This window comes from Polypterus senegalus, chromosome 4 (assembly GCF_016835505.1).
Source record: "Polypterus senegalus isolate Bchr_013 chromosome 4, ASM1683550v1, whole genome shotgun sequence".
In the NCBI taxonomy this organism is placed as follows: domain Eukaryota; kingdom Metazoa; phylum Chordata; class Cladistia; order Polypteriformes; family Polypteridae; genus Polypterus; species Polypterus senegalus.
This window is the reverse complement of record NC_053157.1, coordinates 232,022,985-232,039,287: the sequence shown is the minus strand read 5'-3', so window position 1 is coordinate 232,039,287 and position 16,303 is coordinate 232,022,985. Positions and strand designations below refer to the sequence as shown.

Here is a 16,303-nt window from a genome sequence, read left to right as displayed (position 1 = left end):
ACAAGATTAAGACACCACAGAAAAATCAAATATTAAATTTAGACAGATTTATCATACACATCGACTACTGCATTTTCTGCTCTTTGCCATTCACCCATTCTGCTGGTACAGAACACTGAAAAATGTAATTAACAAGCTCCTTATAAAGGCCTAAGAAGAGCAAAAAAACATATTTAGACAGATAGATATGAAAGGCACTATATATAATAGATAGACAGATAGATATGAAAGGCACTATACAATAGATAGATATGAAAGGCACTATCCTATCTATCTATCTATCTATCTATCATATAGTGCCTTTCATATCTATCTATTGTATAGTGCCTTTCATATCTATCTATCTATCATATAGTGCCTTTCATATCTATCTATTGTATAGTGCCTTTCATATCTATCTGTCTATCTATTATATAGTGCCTTTCATATCTATCTATCATATAGTGCCTTATTGTGAAGGATGGCAGGCATGGGCTGGCATCCCAACTGCGACACTGCATAATTCATTCCCTGGCCTACTGAATGACTGACAAGAAAGGTGGGTTGTCCAATGCCTTTTCCATGTGTTTCATCCAAGGTGGCAACCTCTGAGAGAATGTGTTGGCATCCCGGTTTGTTACCTGGCCTTGAGGCAAGTGTAATGGAGAAACTGGAGGAGACAATCTAATCAGACCATTGTCTCCCCCTGATGAGCTAGAGGGCACCATCCTTGAGCTAGGACTCCAAAACAGACACCCAAAGAGCATGCTAGGACCTGTAATCTTTTGGGGAAGCCCTTTTGGGTTCTGTGGGGTCCGCCAGGAGGAACTGCTCGGATTAGTAATCCCTATTTTGTGAGGCTTCTGTTAGACCTGGAAGTGCCTCCAACTTTATTTATCCTGAGGTGAAAAACTAAGTTTATAGAGCAGCTCAATAACTATGTATTACTATAAGAACCTAAGACATTTGACAAACACGAGGATACCACTGTTTTGATTTGGGAAAATGGTTCAGGGGATTAAAACATAAGTAGGCAAAAATCAAAGAGAAGAGGTCCGATACCTCAATAAAATTTACTTATTCAATTATAACATATAAATGGGTTATAGAAATAAATATATATGCTTAAAGAGACAAACTTATACTTACAATAACATACATACATACAGTAACATACATCAAAAGACCCAGAGCCTATCATCCTAGACCAGTAGACTGAGGGAGCCCGCATGTCAGTCTCGTCAGAGGATCAACCCCGTGTGCCTTTTATCAAGAGAAGACCGGGCGGTGTGCGCCTTTCCCCACGGTTGAGCGTCCAAAGAAACTGAGGGCGGAACCTTCCCTTATATACTAATTAGGTGTCCTTGCCCAAAAGCAGCCTACGTGGAAGCAGTGCATGCAGAAGTGATCAGATTCAGCACACACACCCCCGCTTCCACGAGACACGGCATTTGACCTTGACTGAAGCAATGCCTGATACCAGAAGACACAGTAATATGCTTACATGTGAAAAAGGCCTCACGAAGTGAAAAACAACTCCTTACATAGCCTTGGCTGTATCTTTAGAACATTCCCGGCGGTTTCTCCCAAAACATTAGTAATGCAGCTGGGTTTGCACTGGAGCGATCAATGCCCATCTGCTCTCTTGATCCCCTTCCTCTCTTTAGAAAAATCCTTCCATTACATTCGGCCCCTCGCTCAGCGCAAACCCAGCGCTCTTGCCCTTCTTGTTCTGACTGCAATTTTTCGTAAAGCACAAAATACATAACAGTTGAATATAGTCATTAAAGCAATAATGATAATAAAACAATTGTCCATAATAAGTGCTTTTTCTTTGCTTGGAGAAATATTTTTTCAGTGAACTTACATTTTTCCTTCAACCCAGGTACTTTGCGCACCGTTGAGGGTCACCTCCCTGGGGAACGGTTACTAGCACTTCACCCAAGGAGTTTCTTCTGATTTGGTATTTCATCATCCACATTGTCATCAAGAAAAGAATAAAAATCTTTAACCGAAGATGTCCATGGTTCAAGAAATTGGATGCACACCTGTTTGACAACAACTCTAGTAATAACTAATTAGGAAACTGGTAATAAGCAACAACATACCATTCAAATATATATATAACAATACCATTAAGAGAATAATTTCTACTTCACTAACATGAACCCCCATGATTCCCAGGTTCAAATAAAGCTAATACTAATTAATATTGTTGGTGATGATACAGATGGCATAAATATTTAACTTAAATAACTCAAAAGTTCTCAGTTTTAGGTTGTCACCGCTGTGCACAATGATAATCAGAGATAAAGTCCTTACACACCTCACCATGCTCACATCTTAACACACTCATTTATAAAATTGCCCAAATATACACCCAGCTGTGGTCTCAACCTTAAGCCATCTTTATCACATTGATGCAGCCATTTTGTGGACAGTAGGTGTCAATCCTCCCTTCAGAAGATGTCAGCACTACCTTCCAAAATGCAAATCACTGGGTCATTTTTGAGGTCACATTCATTTCAATTTCAATGGTTATACCCAAGCTTCTTATTAAGGATTCATATCTTCAGAGATCTTCAGACTTCATCTGGGCTTTTTAATTCACAAACCACACACTCACCACTGTATGTATAAGACACTCCATCTCCTATGGGCCAAATTATTACTTCATTTCACTAATTTTATAATTCATATACTTAACAAGCAATAATGTTAATCATTTGACCTGTATCACCATCAACATGCTAGCCTAAACTGTTTTATCCTCTTCTAAAAGCTATGGATGTCCTGACCTATAGTATGTGTCCCTTATCCTCAAAATACTAGTCATGTGTGTCATCCCATATGCTTACTATTATTCTTTTCAATTAATTAAATGTAAAGCTCTACATTATTTGCTATAACACTACAATCAATAACCTAAAATATCTAAACTGGACTGACCCCAACTAATAATAGTGCATTGTCCCTTCAATGACAATCACTTAACAATCTCTAATAGATCCCTTATGTTAGATTAGACTCAATTCTGATTAACTTCACACATCCTTAAAGGTGACTTATTATCTCATACAAAATATCAGAAGACATATCAAAACATTTATCTAAAAATATCTATTCTTAACCACTAGGAATTCATACAAATCATATAGCATTCCCATTAATACAAACATTCATTAAATGCATATTATTTAGGAATCCCTATATTCTGCTTTGTCTACAAATAATTAGCTTTCCCTTCTATACCTTTCATACTTTACAGTTCAAATACTTTTAATTTCAAAGATGTTGCCATTTGTCAAACAAGTGGACAGTCAAAGCAGGCTCCAGCAAGAACATTGAGCCCTGCAGAGTAAAAGTGTGACGGACTTTCTTCTCTAATAAGGACCAAAGCAGGTGTTGGGGTCCAACATCCCAAGCAAAAAGGACCCAAGTAGGCAGATGTCATCTATGATTCGGAATCTACGATGATCTTTTGGGCTCAAACATCACCAGCATAGTTGAGCTCTTGGCAGCAGGTATCCATGATGCCTGGAACTGGAATCGAAGTGCGTTGTCCAGTAGTCAGCTGATCGATGGCCTGATTCATGACTTGACTCCCTCTTTGGTATGGCTGGGTTCTCCTTGTAGTCAGATAATTAGTTTATCTGCAGACCTTTATCACAGCCCAACCTCTGGTTCAACTTCAAATGCTGTCAACTACGATGCACTAGGAAAAAAACAGCTTTCACCTGCAGACGTAAAGGCTTAAAAACGCTCATTTAAATAGTCAGCCTATTAATTTTTCATTAGCAGTGTGGTCGTGAGGAGGGCTTGTGCCTCCTCCAGACCGTGAGGGGGCGTCCGTCCTGGTTCTATTGGAGGCCATTGGTCGAGGGCATGGAAGCCCTACACTGTAGGGGCCCGTGGTCACCGCCAGGCGGCACCCCGATGCCAGTTTATCCCGTGTGGTCCTTGGCCGGGGCTGGAGCCCGGCCGGGACGCCTTGGAGGACCAGAGGAGGGTGTGTGCCTCCTCCAGACCGAGTGGGGGCGTCCGTCCTGGTTATGCAGGGGGCCTTGGGTAGGGGGCTTTGAATTCCCAGCCCTGTAGGGACCTGTGGCCACCGCCAGGCGGCTCCCCAGTGCCTAATTGTCCCTGGAGCCCAGCACTTCCGCCACACCAGGAAGTGCTGGGGGGAAGACTTTATGTGGCGCCCGGAGAGCTGCCAGGAGGACAGCCGACACTTCCGCCACGCTGGGGCGTGGCTAAGGAGCGGATACCGGGAACACCTGGGGCTCATCCGGGAGCATTATATAAGGGGCCCAGGAGAAAAGAGGCACAGGACTGCGTGGCCTGGACTTGGGGGAATCGGTGCTGAAGGCACTGGGGTTCGTGAGTGCACTAAACATTGTATATATTGGAAATAAACGGTGTGTGGATGAAAATATGTTGTCCGTCTGTGTGTGTCCGGGCCAGCGTTCACAGTAGCTACTTATGGATCCAAAAAACAATATGTCATAAGATGTCAGATCTGTTTCGTTGGGGGTACCCCTATTAAAAATATTGCTAGCAGTGAAACAAACAGTCAGTTCAATCCAGTCTGTGCTTGTCTAAGTCAATTTGTCTTTAAACAGTCAGAGTAAAAGTTTCAATTGATAAGCACAAAGTTCAAGTCCTCCTTTATAGCTGTTTCCAGTTTGGCTGCGGTTGCAATTTCCACTCAATTAAAGAAACATGTCCCAAGTCATTATTAAAATAAAGTCAATCAATGTATTACCAAAGTAAAAGTACTCAATAATAAATCATTACAAAAATTGTCCCCAATAACATTGACATAATATTCAAATTATCTGCATTTGTTCCCTAATAATTAAAAAAGTTCCAAAATTTAAACTGGTTTCAAAATGTAGATAGATAGATAGATACTTTATTAATCCCAAGGGGAAATTCACATAATCCAGCAGCAGTATACTGATACAAAGAAACAATATTAAATTAAATAGTAATAAAAATGAAACAAATTTAAATAAAATTAATGTTAGCATTTACTCCCCCGGGTGGAATTGAAGAGTCGCATAGTGTCGGGGAGGAACGATCTCCTCAGTCTGTCAGTGGAGCAGGACGGTGACAAAAGTCTGTCACTGAAGCTACTCCTCTGCCTGGAGATGATCCTGTTAAGTGGATGCAGTGGATTCTTCATGATTGACAGGAGTTTGCTTAATGCCCGTCGCTCTGCTACAGATGTTAAACTGTCCAACTTTAATCCTACAATGGAGCCTGCCTTCGTAACAAGTTTGTCCAGGCGTGAGGGGTCTTTCATCTTTATGCTGCCACCCCAGCACACCACCGCGTAAAAGAGGGCACTCGCCACAACCGTCTGGTAGAACATCTGAAGCATCTTACTGCAGATGTTGAAGGATGCCAACCTTCTCAGAAAGTATATTCTGCTCTGAGCTTTCTTACATAGAGCATCAGTATTGGCAGTATGTTGGTATAACAACATACTATATAATAGTATATAATTATATACTATATAAGTATAACATACTTATACCAATACTTCCCCTTATTGACACTTGTGTCAATATTGCTGTTTTCATTCTTAACATATCAAGCAGAGTCAAGAAAGAAATCCACAATCTAGACGGGTAAATTCTTAATCTTTTCCTTGGTGACATGAAATATAACAAAAAGTTAGGCTCCACATTTCTTCCCCCATGTATCTAATCACAAACCAATTTTCAATTATGCAAAGTCCTAAAAACATTTTTCTTTTTACACAAGGTGTTCATTTTTAAAGTTTCTATACATGTATCCTAAGTAATATTTCTCTTTCTTTGTATTACTAATTATTAAAATACCACATTACATTTGGATCTTAATAAAATGTCTCATTCAATATTTCATTAATGCATCAAACATATAAAAGTGAACCTTCCATTAGTTTTGTTGTGATACCAGTATTCCACTGTATTTCACACAAACATGTCAATATTACACAGAAATGAAATGAGGAAAGAAATCAATATATTAGAATGCCCTATAATGCAAAATGTGCCTTTATTTATGTACTATAAGGCCCTCTAAGAAATTTGCACATTCCTACCCATATTTAGAATGAAGAACCCACTTCTTTATCAGGTAAATTTTTCCCAGAATCTCAAACTAAGAAAATACTTCAAATCTACTTCAATTATATACACTGATTTTCTTTTCCCCATAACCTTCTGTCAAAGACAGTTGATCTTGCACATTCTTTCATTGTTATCTTCCAGATGTTTTATTACATGTTTTTCAGAATGTTGACTCCAAAGAGCACAGTCTGTTTTTCTTCAGCTTCATTTTGCTAAAAGAATGTCTCCTTCAATTGAAATTTACTCATTTTAATTAAAATCCTCCCTTTTATCAGAGTCTGGCCAGTACTCAAATAAAAGGGGTGCTCATATAATATGCTTAATCTGGAGACCTTTTTACACCATCTGTTCATATCTTTTCTAATTTAGAATTAAGAGCTCTTTTAATTTCAACATTTACATTCACATTCCTACACATAATATCAATTATTTCATTCTTGCAAACAACACCACATATTTTTACACATACTTTTAAGCACACTGAAACCTATTTAACATACACACATAGGGATCCCTCTAATACACTATATAACATACACAAAATCATCACCCAAACCATTGTTTTAACACATTCAACTTTACCTCAGTTTCGTCACTTATTATCACTTATTATTAAAAGTGATTGCATTCTTCATTTTATCAAATGTTACTCATACTCACATTTATTTTAACCCATATTTACTCAGAGCTCTGGAAGTTTATATGCACACGGCAGCTTCAGCAAATCATAATCGAACTACATTACCCAGAAGTCTCCATGTTTTTACTTTCTTACTCCCAAACACACGCACGCACCCACAGAACAAATAACAGGTACGCTCACACATTTTTAGCACAAACATATTTACACACACACACAGAACAATTAATGCTCAGGCATACACATAATATACGGGCACACACATTGAATAAGTTCAACACAGACATATTCACATACACAGACATTAGCGAGCGCCAGGTACCTTTGAAGTTAAATACAGTGCACTTTTCCTTTTTCGCGCATTATATTCTTCTCAGCGCTTGTTATTCTTTCCCCACAAATATAAGTACAGACATATACATATTTGCACACAAATCTATATACTCAAACATTTTTCTATCGCTTAATTTTTCTTTTTGGTGCTATCCTCCTACATTTTCCTGAAGGCTGTTTTACTTATCAGACTATAATATAAAACAGCCTCTCATGACGTTAGCGGATGTTAACTCTAACACGATTCTACTCAGCTCGAAACGGCGCTGGTTCCTAGATCAAGGAGACTCCATTGGCGAAATGACTCAGCGACAACGAGGAATTGCTTCCGTGGCGATCCTATGCCTGCGACAATTAGGGCAAATCCAACTATCAAGAAATCACGCGGTTCGATACTACAGAAAGACAGCACTCCCGTCAAAAAGACTAAACTGTAAATCACGCGGTTCAATACCACAGCAAGACGGCACTCCCGTCAAAAAGACTAAACTGTCATTGAGAATATTAACTCAAAACAAACAACATGTAAGCTTCAACATAAATCACAAATAAACTCGAATCATGGCATAAGTGCTAACCACTGCGCCACCACACACTTTAACACTGAGCGATCGTTGCTTAATCTGTATGGCATTCTCTTTATACATTGCTACGTGTACTGCTAGCTGCTCGCAAATTTTTAGCCAGGTATTTATCTTGGCTATGCATAAGGCTGCCTCATCCGTCATCCCCTCGGCCCGCTGTACCCGCGGCAATAATACAGCTACCTGGGATTCGGCCATTGAGGCTCGCCCTAACGCATCCGTCAAGTCCATTTGCATTTTCTCCCTTTTTCGTCTACCAAGCTATCCAGACATCTAACTGCCGTTAGTAAACCCCACCCCCGCGTCTGCAAGCCCGTTATGGGTTCTTTTACAGACACCTGACATTTCTTAAGTGCGGCTCGTACATTCACTGGTGTTGGGGGGCCTAAACTTTGCCAATATTGTGTTAAACCCCCCATCTCAATTCTCTAGCGCAGTCTTCCCATACCGTTTCCTCCCAGCCGGGAAGAGGTAAAGGAGCCGTGCCAGGGTTTTTATCCTTTTTCTTAGACATCTCTGATTTCTTTTTGCCTCACTCAATAGTTCAATATTTTACCAGATTCCCCAAAATCCTGCAGCGACTACGCCAAAATGTTTTGATTTGGGAAAATGGTTCAGGGGATTAAAACATAAGTAGGCAAAAATCAGAGAGAAGAGGTCCGATACTTCAATAAAATTTACTTATTCAATTATAACATACAAATACATATGAATGGGTTATAGAAATAAATAGATATGCTTAAAGAGACAAACTTATACTTACAATAACATACATACATACAGTAACATACATCGAAAGACCCAGAGCCTATCATCCTAGACCAGTAGACTGAGGGAGCCCGCATGTCAGTCTCGTCAGAGGATCAACCCCGTGTGCCTTTTATCAAGAGAAGACCGGGCGGTGTGCGCCTTTCCCCACGGTTGAGCGTCCAAAGAAACTGAGGGCGGAACCTTCCCTTATATACTAATTAGGTGTCCTTGCCCAAAAGCAGCCTACGTGGAAGCAGTGCATGCAGAAGTGATCAGTTTCAGCACACACACCCCCGCTTCCACGAGACACGGCATTTGACCTTGACTGAAGCAGTGCCTGATACCAGAAGACACAGTAATATGCTTACATGTGAAAAAGGCCTCTCGAAGTGAAAAACAACTCCTTACATTGCCTTGGCTGTATCTTTAGAACATTCCCGGCTGTTTCTCCCAAAAAATTAGTAATGCAGCTGGGTTTCGCGCTGAAGCGACCAACGCCCACCTGCTCTCTTGATTCCCTTCCTCTCTTTAGAAAAATCCTTCCATTACAACCACTCAGTCCATCAAGCCTGTATGTTTCGCTAATAGTTAAGCTGCTTCAATATCTCACCCGGTATATTGCTGCAAACAACAAAAACAGACCAGAATATTCAGTTTTACACTTGTGTATGCACAAAGCAATTTGGGATGGTATTTAGAATCGGGTGTTGCTTTTCAAAGATGGACAACATGCTGATCATAAACCACTTAAGGTTAATGTTCACGCTTGCAAAGCGCTATATAAAGATGGACATTGTGGTGTACATAAAGCCCTCAAGAATGGTGTTTAACACTGAAAGGAGCTATAAGTAAAGATGGGCAGCACTGTGGTTATAAAGCACCAGGGGATGATTTTGGAAATTGAAGGGTGCATCGATATTTATAAAGGTGGACATCATGGTGGCCATAAAGCACTTGGGATGGAGTTCAAAACTGAAATACTCTATGTAAAGGTGTGTGTATTACCATATCTTAACGTGTGTGCGGAGACCCTGATTTGACCCATAGTGGACAAATTTTCCAGTCTAAATTAGTATACTGTACCCAGCATTAGCCTCATGTAGATTTATTAAGGAGGCAGATATCCAACAGTTGTTCTTTCTGTATGTTAAACCAACAGCAGCCATGAAATGCATATGAAGGTTAAAACTGTATTGGTAGACGGAATAAACATAACAGAAACTCACAACTCGGTCACGGAGACATTCCATAAAAGAATGGGAATGTTTTAATACTGTGAAATATATTCATTTTAAGAGCATTTTTAGAAGTCCAGTCATACCAACATACACATTGTCACATTTTTATTTATTTATTTTTTTTTGCACATCTAGTTTTGTAAACACTTATTCAAATCCACTTCCAAATGGTGAAGATAGGCCGTCATTTTGATAATATGTACAACATATCAGCCAATCGCAGGACACACACACCCAAATAATGTCTATTACAGTTTTAACCAGAAGCATTACATAACAACAGACAGATTACCGTTTTAACCATTCCTTGTAATCTGTATGTGCATTCCTGATGCCTCTCCGATTCTGATCGAATCGGTCCTGTAACAGATTATCACCACAAATCATGTCAAACTCACATATTTCAACATTCCATATGGTAGCAATAGAGTTTATCTGCACAGCCAATGAGTTGTAGGTCTTACCAGCTTGAAACATTAATACCGATTGTGTTGGGAGCTTGTGAATATCAGGCAAATTCATGACCGGGCTAATTCTTCACCGTGTGGCAGCTGAACGTTTACTGAGGTTTGTTTCTTTTCACTAATAAAATGTAAACTTTTTTTGTTTAGACACTGTTCACGTTTCCATCCAGCGTTGACAGCTAGTCACGTCAGTACTTATATAGGTGGTAGCCTCCTTTTAATGTTACCCGTTTTTAGTAGCACGGACTGTTAATAAGTATTAAAATGCATATTTGCAGTATAGGATCATTTTCGAAGAAGAAGCTATAAAACCGAGCAGGTACCGCCTATAGATCTACATGACAGCCAACACTTCTCACGCTCTCCGAATGTGCAGGCTCACTAAATGAACAGAGCGCTCTGTTCTGCTTTAATGCCCACATCCTCCTGTCCACATTGAACTCACCTCACGCCGATGTGTTGGACCCATGGGGTTCAGTTTTAGATTCGGAGGGAGCGCTTACTTAACTCAGTCACTTGGAGTTAGGCGGTCCAGATTCGCGTTCTCCCGGTCTTCTGGATCACAAACCCTCGCCTCCTCGTATCACACCGCATTTGAAAGTCGCGCCGCGTTTTGTTCCCGTCTGCACTGTCCGGTCTTAGATCGACGAGGAAGAGAATATTTGCCTTCTACTCAAAAAAGTGACCACACAAAGGTAATGTCGAGTTGTCCGTGCTCACTTATCTCCCCAAAACTTCAGTATGTTTCTGGAGCTCTCCCAGGCAACAGTCTGGTGGTTATTTTCTGTTTCTTTTCTTTATTTCTGCTAATACCGACGCGATGGAAACATTAGAAAAAAGTGGCACCGGATATATATATATTTTTTTTTCATAGACAGTGACGTCCCGGTGAAGGTCCTGTGGCTTGATTCACATCAAGACACATTCCTATTCAGCTCTCGGCGCTGCCATCTTTAGTGTCAGGCACCCTCGAATACAGGCGCAATCACGTTGGCCACGTGACCCACCTCGGCCAATCGTGAGGTAGGATACTGATAGCTTTATCCTAAATTGCCTAAAGCTCTGCAAGTCTTGCCTTTAGTTTCGTACTCGTAGACTGCACTCGCTTTCGCGTATTTACTTATTGGTTTTGGATTCAGATCCGTGACGAAGGGGCCAGGCTGATTTTTTCTCCCCGGTACGGCAGCTCGCGTCAAGCTTTTCCGAATTAATTTGGCCGGCTGGATTACGTGCCTCTTATAAAGCGGCTAATGGGAAGGCCGCCTGTCTGCGGCGAGTCATCAGGAACACCGTCGGTGAAGCTACGGCATCAGTGTAGGGCAAGCCTAGAAACACGTAGCAACAGTAACACAAACACTGACATGCTAGGTGTACCTCTGTATCAAATTAAAAGTCTGCTCTAAGGTGGCCCAGCGCGCAAAGCGGACGGAACACTCGTCTGGTCACCAATTCAATATCCGTTCAATGCACTTGTGGTGGATTTAGAAGCTACAAGTAGCCGAGCATCGACATCGGTGACAGATTGGACTGGTCTCAGTTAATGGAGACACTTTGAACCCACTGGAGGTCGTAGCAAAGGAGAAAATGAAAGCCAAACTGAGTGCCATTGTGAACTCTGATACACCGACATTGAATTATTGCTGAATTATTAAGCAAAAGTGTGTCAGGAAACGCTACAGAGGCTTCTTTATGCCAACAGCAATACACACACACACACACACTATAGTCTGAACACACACCACAACGACGAAAAAGGAAGAAAATATATGTTTTTTTAAAAATCACACCTCACTGGGACTAGAACTGCCAAGTCAGAACTTTTTAATTTAACATTCCTCCTTTTTTGTCATTTTGGTGTATGTATGTATGTGTGTGTGTGTGTGTGTGTGTGTGTACAGTCATATGAAAAAGGTTTGGGAACCCCTCTTAATTCTTTGGATTTTTGTTTATCATTGGTTGAACTTCCTTTTAATATCTGACATGCCTCTTGGAAACAGTAGGATTTCAGCGGTGACATTAAGTTTATTGGATTAGCAGAAAATATGCAATATGCATCATAACAAAATTAGACAGGTGCGTAAATGTGGGCACCCCAACAGAGATATGGCATCAATACTTAGTTGAGCCTCCTTTTGCCTCTCGACGCTGTCCTCCTATAGCCTTTGATGAGTGTCTGGATTCTGGATGGAGGTATTTCTGACCATTCTTCACATAAAATCTCTCCAGTTCAGTTCAATTTAATGGCTGCCCAGCATGGACACCCTACTTCAAATCATCCCATAGATTTTCGATGATATTCAACTCAAGGGACTGTAATGGCCATTCCAGAACATTGTACTTCTCCCTCTGCATGAAAGCCTTTGTAGATTTCGAATTGTGTTTTGGGTTGTTGTCTTGTTGGAATATCCAACCCCTGCGTAACTTCAGCTTTGTGACTGATTCTTGAACATTATTCTGAAGAATTTGTTGATATCGGGTTGGATTCTTCCGACCCTCAACTTTAACAAGGGCCCCAGTCCCCGAATTAGCCCCACAGCATGATGGGACCTCCACCAGATTTGACAGGAGGTAGCAGGTGTTTTCCTTGGAATGCGGTGTTCTTCTTCTGCCATGCAGAGTGCTTTTATTTATGACCAAATAACTCAATTTTTGTCTCATCAGTCCGAAGCACTTTGTTCCAAAATGAATCTGGCTTGTCTAAATGAGCATTGGCATACAACAAGCGACTCTGTTTGTGACGTGAGTGCAGAAAGGGCTTCTTTCTCATCACCCTGCCAAACACTGTAAAAAATGTCAGTAAATTTAATGGTACAAATACTGTAAATGGTGAAAGTAAAAGACCTTTTCTGAAAAAAGGGAAAGTTACCTTATGTTCTACTGAAAATTACCTGTATATCTTAAACAATAAATTTCATTATTTTTTACAGCCAAGTTCTGTAAAATCAATATTTTTCTACCTTCAAAATATGCTAATAATACCATTTATTGATGCATTACAGTTATACTGAAAAAAATCTGTTAATTTTACAGTGTAAAACTGTTAAACAACGAAGGTAAACAACCGTAAAATGTAAAACGGTGAATCACTGTTTCAGGAAAACCGGTTACGATATTTGCATAAGGACACGCCCCTTTTTACAATATTGTTCCTGGTGAACCGCATACCTTTGAATAGTAGGGAACAAAACTTAACCTAAGTTAGTAGACTTATTTTTCCCCACATATTGAAGGTTTTTTGAGGTTATGGCAGCTGATTTATGGTGGGTTGTATTTGTATTGATAAGTACGACACCATACACCACAAAAGAAAAATTTACTTCTCCACCAGACACCGTACCTTCTTTAAACATTGAATTGTTTTCAATGTGTATAATTAAATGGGGGTGGCACGGTGGCGCTGCTGCCTCACAGTTAGGAGACTCGGGTTCGCTTCCCCGGTCCTCCCTGCGTGGAGCTTGCATGTTCTCCCCGTGTCTGCGTGGGTTTCCTCCGGGCACTCCGGTTTCCTCCCACAGTCCAAAGACATGCTGGTTAGGTGGATTGGCGATTCTAAAAATTGGCCCTAGTGTGTGCTTGGTGTGAGGGTGTGTGTCCTGCGGTGGGTTGGCACCCTGCCCAGGATTGGTTCCTGCCTTGTGCCCTGTGTTGGCTGGGATTGGCTCCAGCAGACCCCCATGACCCTGTATTCAGAATCAGCGGGTTAGAAAATGGATGGATAATTAAATGGTACATACTTGCTATTGGTTGTTGTTACTTAACTGATGCAAACTGTGTAATGGGGTTTGATTCTGCCAATACATATTGTTTATTGATTATCATATTTATTACACAACATGAACTTCTGGTAATGGTTAAACATTTCCTTTTGTTGGAGTTTGTTGCAAATACCAAATAGTTTTTTAGTACAAAATTATACTGTAGACCTAAAAATATTGTTACCTTGTTATTTACGGTAAAATCCTGGTGACCCCAGCTGCCAGTTTTTTACCGTAAATTTAACATTATTTTTTTACAGTGTACTGATGTTTTTTGTGCAAATTGCGCTGAATTGTAGAACGATGTACAGATACACCATCTGCAGCGAGATGTTCTTGCAGGTCTTTGGAGGTGATCTGTGGGTTGTCTGTACTCCTTCTCACAATCCTGCCCATATGACGCTCCTGTATTTTTCTTGGCCTGTCAGACCTGAGGTTTAACAGCAACTGTGCCTGTGGCCTTCCATTTCCTGATTCCATTCCTTACACTTGAAACTGACAGTTTAAACCTCTGAGAGAGCTTTTTGTAGCCTTCCCCTAAACCAGGAGACTCAACAATCTTTGTGTTCAGATCTTGTGAGAGTTGCTGTGAGGATCTCATGCTGTCTGTCACTCTTCAGAGGAGAGTCAAAGGGAAGGAAGCACAACTTGCAACTGACCACCTTAAATACCTTTTACCACTCATGATAGGACACTCCTGTCTATGACGTTCAAGGCTTAATGAGCTCATCCAACCAATTTGGTGTTGCAAGTCATCAGCATTGAGCAGTGACAGGCATTCAAATCAGCTAAATGACAAGGGGACCCACATTTTTGCACAGCCAGTTTTTCCCATTTGATTTAATTTCATACAACTAAATACTGCTTCACTAAAAATCTTTGTTCAGAAAACACCGCAGTGCTCAGATGTTCCTAGGAAATGAAAGACATACCACTGTTATCTTTTTTGTTGTTGAAAGTAGGGTCCATTATTATGCAGGCTGAGAGGGATTCCCAAACTTTTTCATATGACTGTACTTGGGGGTTAATGCATCCCTGGACACCAAATACTTTTTTGCTGCACTTTTTAAGTAAATGTCACAATTCACAAAGAAAAATTGAAGTTTTAACGGAACACATTTTTTTTCATGCAAAGAGCATCACAATTATACACTGATCACTTTACACACTGCTAATGAACTGTCAAAACTATTTAAAAAACTACTGGAACAATATGTACAAGGGTTAGGGCAACTGACACCATGGATGAAATTCAGTAAATCACTGAGCAAACTGCTCTTGAACTGGCTAAACTCAAGTACACAGAGGTAAGCACTGATACTGGCAGGCTAGTCTTACTGCAGCAGCTCAATCCCAGTGACAGTGAGGCTGCAGGGGGTCACGTTTGGGTCACAAAATTGCACAGAAACACAGGAGATTAAAGTGACAGGATTGTAGAGTCACTGCAGGGACTGCTGGGAGTTGCAGTTTCAAATTCTATTGGCTGCTTTCACCATCCCAAGCTGCATTTTCCTCTACAGTTGCTTCCTGTTCTCCCTACAGCACCGTATTGCCACGAAAAATAGCCATAAAAGTTACAGAGGATATTTGCAGTTTCAGCTAACAATTAATAGATAGGTTCTAAGGAAAAAGCCACGAATGACTGAGGCTGCGAACTCTGAACCGTGACTTTGCGGGGGTCTACTGTACATGCCTCTAAACTCATTGGAGGGCACTTCATCCTACAGAAGATAACAATCCAAACAGACTGCTGAGGCAACACAGGAGCTTATCAAAGCTAAACAATGGAAAATTCTGGCATGGCCAAGCCAATCCCCCGATTTCAATTCAACTGAGCAAGCCTTCCATATGCTGAAGAGAAAACAGAAGGAATCAAGCAGGAGCTCAAGATGTCAGAGCATCACCAGAGAAGATCCTCAGTACCTGCTGACGTCTATGAATGGCAGACCTCAAGCAGTCATTGCATGTGAGGGGCGCGCGACAAAGAACTGAATATGACAGCTTTAATAGACCTGCCATTGCCGTGGTGCACTGAAATGGGGTAAAGGAATGTAGAAAAAGTGTTGTGTGGTGAAAATGTCTGCAACTCAATGAAAGTCTGCAATGGGCACTTTAGTCACAAGTCTGAGTGTTTCATTTGTAATATAAAACTGTTGGGCAGAGATGGAAATCTAGCTATCTATCTATCTATCTATCTATCTATCTATCTATCTATCTATCTATCTATCTATCTATCATACAGTGCCTTACAGTTCTATCAATCTGTCATATAGTGCCTTTCACATCTATCTATCTATGTGTTATATAGTGCCCTTCATATCTATCAATCTGTCATATAGTGCCTTTCACATCTATTTATCTATCTATCATATAGTGCCTTTATATCTATCTATCTGTCTGTCTATCATATAGTGCCTTTATATCTATCTATCTATCTA

At 40.5% G+C, this 16,303-nt stretch overlaps 1 protein-coding gene across 2 annotated transcripts in view; it reads right to left on the bottom strand.

Moving 5' to 3' along the window:
- Positions 1–11,413, bottom strand: part of LOC120528121 (gastrula zinc finger protein XlCGF57.1-like) — a 38,023-nt gene extending 26,610 nt beyond the window's left edge. The window contains exon 1 of one of the 2 annotated variants that reach the window (XM_039752163.1): positions 10,556–11,413. The gene's annotated coding sequence lies outside the window, so the exon portion shown is untranslated. Of the gene's footprint in view, positions 1–1,846; positions 1,883–10,555 lie in introns of those variants that run through there. The other variant, XM_039752164.1, reaches the window with a different exon arrangement.
- Between the last annotated feature and the right edge of the window lie 4,890 nt (positions 11,414–16,303).